We start from the raw sequence: 4,753 nt of genomic DNA on the forward strand, positions 1-4,753 counted from the left end.
GGCTGCGCTCGAGGACTATGTGTGAAGTGTGCTCCCCTCGGAGGGACTCCCCCGGCGGCTGGGTGGGCTCGGGCGGTGCTCGCGAAGGCTGCGCTCGGAGGACTATGTGTGAAGTGTGCTCCCCTCGGAGGGACTCCCCCGGCGGCTGGGCTCGGGCGGTGCTCCCGAAGGCTGCGCTCGAAGGACTCTATGTGAAGTGTGCTCCCCTCGGAGGGACTCCTCCCGCGGCTGGGCTCGGGCGGTTCTCCCGAAGGCTGCGCTCGAAGGACTCTATGTGAAGTGGTGCTCCCCTCGGAGGGACTCCCCCGGCGGCTGGGCTCGGGCGGTGCTCCGAAGGCTGCGCTCGGAGGACTATGTGTGAAGTGTGCTCCCCTCGGAGGGACTCCTCCCGGCGGCTGGGCTCGGGCAGGTGCTTCGCGAAGGCTGCGCTCGGAGCGAACTATGTGTGAAGTGTGCTCCCCTCGGAGGGACTCCTCCCGGCGGCTGGGCTCGGGGCGGTGCTCGCGAAGGCTGCGCTCGGAGGACTATGTTGAAGTGTGCTCCCCTCGGAGGGACTCCCCCGGCGGCTGGGCTCGGGCGGTGCTCCGAAGGCTGCGCTCGGAGGACTATGTGTGAAGTGTGCTCCCCTCGGGAACGTTCTCGAGGAGGTTCCGTCGGAGGAGACCCATTTGAGTACTAATGAAGCTGGAAATTTCATCATGGACCTCACAAAAAGCTCTCCCCCAAAGGACTGTCCTTGGAGGGCTTGCAAATGGTGTTGTCCGGGAAGGACCCGCGTGTAAGTTTGTACTCGTCGCTGTTAGTGGGGAGCTGCTTTTCAGAGGCTCAGTAGATTGCCCTCTATATGGACTAAGTTGTGGGACGATCCCCCATTGTGCGAGGTGGTCTTTGAAGAACCTGTATGGGCCACTGCATGTATGGGCTGCTCTCAGATTGAATTATGGATCTTAACACTGGGGTAACGACCGTCTGCCAGGAGCGTAAGCACTGGGTATGGATGGCAGGGGGGTATTTTACGTTAACATTGGGGTGCCCAGGATGGGATGGGCTACCTTTGTAGGAACGGTACAAGTGGCGGCATGGGGTGATGGACAATTACTGGACCTCGGGGTAGGATTTCTCTGGTGGCCAAATGCGAAGCACTTCCGTCCATACGTCCTTGCAAGGACGACATTAAATGTCATATCGTTCTGACCTGGCTTTTACGGCGGGGAATCACCAGCAACGAACAACTGCAGTGCTAACTACCAACTTTTAACTTACCTGCAAACGTCCGTACTGTCTGTTTTGACGTGATCCGGTTCGGTTTTACCGGCTGTCATTTTTGAGGGATTTCAACCATGCTGTGCTCCAACGCCATTGTGTGGGGGCTCGCGAGGTCGGGGTCATCGGACTAATGAGCGTGTTGTCTGTGGCAGGACGCGTCCAACCCGCACGGTCTGGAGGCCACCTACAAGGTGCCGCCGGGCGAGGCGGTCGAATCCACCAGACGGTGGAGAAGGCCGGCAGCTCGCTGCTGCCGCGGCCGCGCGCCGAGAGGGCTCCGCGACAGCGGCAGATGTCGCCCTGATCGGCGGCCGCGTCTGACGGGGCTGAACAGGCGCCTCTCCTCGGAGCTTGGTGCCCTCTGCTCTGAGGCCGGCGCCCCTTCCTCTCAGCCTGACGCCTCTCCTCTCAGCCTGATGCCCTCTCCTCTCAGCCTGATGCCCTCTCCTCTCAGCCCGGCGCCCTCTCCTCTCAGCCTGACGCCCTCTCCTCTCAGCCTGACGCCCTCTCCTCTCAGCCCGGCGCCCTCTCCTCTCAGCCTGACGCCCTCTCCTCTCAGCCTGATGCCCTCTCCTCTCAGCCTGATGCCCTCTCCTCTCAGCTTGATGCCCTCTCCTCTCAGCCTGACGCCCTCTCCTCTCAGCCCGGACGCCCTCTCCTCTCAGGCGCTCCTCTCAGCCTGAACGCCCTCTCCTCTCAGCCTGATGCCCTCTCCTCTCAGCCGGACGCCCTCCTCCTCTCAGCCTGACGAGGCCCTCTCCCCTCAGCTCCTGGACGCCCTCTCCTCTCAGTCTGACGCCCCTCTCCTCTCATCAGTGACGGCCTCTGCTCTGAGGCTAGCGCCCCTGTCTCCCAGCTATCTTTCCGTGTCCGCCTCGTCAGCGAATGTTGCGAGTGTCTCAGACCCTGATCCGGACTCTGATATCCCCGCCCTAGTCTTGCCCAGGCCGTGGTCGCCGTGGGCCGACGGGGCTGCCAAGAGTGGCTGTGACTGTGTTGGGCCGTTGGAGTCGAACGCATCGGTTGTTACAGTGTCAGTCGGCCAAGTGTTTTCAAGACGGCTCCAGCAGCCCCGTGGGTGGTGCCGCCGCGAGCTGCGTGGCTGCTGGGGCGTCACGTTGAGATGTGCTCCTTGTTTTTAGACGGCAGGTGCTGTGCAGAGAATACGCCTTGACTGCGTCCAGCCGACACTCCCGTGGCACTGACGCATTGTCATCCCAATATATTTCGCACAAGCTCTTGGCGTTTTCGGAACAATGGAACGAGGCACCTAGACATTTGGACACCACGCGTGGCCGCGCTGTGTTCATGGCAGTGGTTGGTATCACGGTTAATAGGCGAGCAGTTCTAGTCCTGGGTATGCGGCCCCCAACTTGATGCGGCACCCAGCTGTAGAGCGGTAGGCATGGTCCACGGGACTGGCTCGCGCGGTGACAGAGTCGAACTGAAGGTGGCCTGGCGACTCGGACTACCGCCATGAGCTATCCGCGGCCCCACTTGACGCATAGGCCCTCTGCGAAGTCGGGTCGATAACAGGAGCAAAGCTATTGGAGATATCGGAGGAGACGTCGAAATTGGCGGCAAGCGAGTGGTACTATGTATCAGCTATCACAAAGCGATGAGCGTGCACTGTATAACGATGTCTGCACTGAAAAGAATAACTCCAAGCATTCTATCTGCGTCTGATAAAAAACGGTACCTTTACGCGCGCGCACTGGCGCATACTGACGCATACGGATCCGGCTCCAACGTCTCCCTTGTCTCGTGGTACCTTTCCTCGGCTTTTTGCGCAGAGTCCTGAGCCTGTCGGCTGAGAGGAGCAGGCCTGACAGTTGAGTTCTGGCTAAGGCCGCTCCACAACACAACGTCACACGGCGCTGCCAGAGGTTATCGACACCTACAGTACTGCGACGCCGTGGTCATAATGCCCCGTGACAGTGCAGTGAGGGCTGGTTCGGCACACCTTGGTCATTTGTGTGGGGGTAGGCACAAGGGGGAGGGGGGAACGGCACACGTTAACGATATCAGAATTTGTCCTGAGCAAATGGGAAAGACAGCTGTCATGCACGAACCAGCCCCCAAAAGATCAACGCGTAGTTTCTAGTTATCAGCTTTTTGCTGTCCGGCAGTTAGCTGTTTCAAATTGAGCTTTCGTGGACAACTGCTACAGGGATTCGAGGGCTGTCTGCTCCGTCCTGCTTGCTGCGCGCTGTTTGCGTAGACCGTGCCTTGCATAAGGTGATGAATAAGTTTGACATTCGGCCGGTAGTTCCTGGTTGGATTTAGTGTCCCTATTACCCAAGCACAGTGCTACTTTTTTAGTGGCAAATTTTAATGTTGAGATTTTGCGACTGTTTGATCGACTAAGGCCGCATTTTAAGTGTCGCAGTCTCCTGGTAAATTGCGTTTTAAGGCGGTGTTAGCTTCACTAGGCTGCGCGCTGACGCGCGATATATTCCCTATCCGCCACGAGCATGGTGAGACATGCGGGGACCTCAGAAACGGTTCCCGGCGGTCTGACAAAATGTTCACGATCACTTTCTATGCCTTTTGCGGATCCAAGTCTGTGTGACTTCGGAACCGATGCAGTGCAATAACATGCGCTCTGCAAGATCCAGTTGTTCATGTTTGATTTCCATGACGATTTAGTTAAGACGAGCGCATTGATTAGTGTACGTGACTAAGGGAGCCCTCCTATCTTCCTGAGGGCACCTCTGGTGATGTTTTGTTCTGTACTGGTCCTCTGCAGAACGGCCTCGGTCCGAGCGCTCCCAGGGAAGTCCCTCCCTAGCTTGACAGCTCGCTCCGCCGGATCATCGACGCATGTGAGGCTTGAGGCATCGAGGCTCGATGCACGTAAGGCATCGAGCGGCGAAAGGAGGGGACCGAAATCCAGGCTGAGCTGTGTAGGGTCTTTCCCAGTGCGTTTGCGGATACTCGACTGGAGTTTGAACTTGGACGCGAAGTGCAAGTAAAATCATTGAAGAAACTGACATTAACCTTATTTCCCATTCGAATGGCGCATAAATGTACATTTGCATGGACAGTAATGATATATCAGCGCTTCAAACCGGGGGGCCATGCGTCTTAAACCAGGACAGCTGTATCGTTGAATTCTACAAATCCTTGACTCGCATGCGCACATTGCAGATCGTGAGCACCGTTTCTTGGGCACCGCCACACGTCTGGTCATGCCCACAGAGGGTACCAAATACGGCGGGCGTCAGTGCACAACCCGGTGAAGCGGGCAGTACATTACAGCGTAAGTTGGGCCGAAGATTACAGGTCAAAAATGTGATTTCAGTCGATCAAAAGGCCGCAAAAACCCAACGTTAATTAGTTTTATCTGGAATTTTGTGTGCGTGATCGAGACACCAAATCCAGCCAGGAACTACCGGGTGCGTGTCAAAATTGTTCCTCACCTGAAAGGCACGGTCCACCGTTTGTGCACCAAACATTGACGAGAGATGGCACCACACGACTGTAG

The sequence above is a fragment of the Pollicipes pollicipes genome, unplaced genomic scaffold (assembly GCF_011947565.3).
Source record: "Pollicipes pollicipes isolate AB1234 unplaced genomic scaffold, Ppol_2.1 Scaffold_4219;HRSCAF=4965_pilon_pilon_pilon, whole genome shotgun sequence".
In the NCBI taxonomy this organism is placed as follows: Eukaryota; Metazoa; Arthropoda; class Thecostraca; order Pollicipedomorpha; family Pollicipedidae; genus Pollicipes; species Pollicipes pollicipes.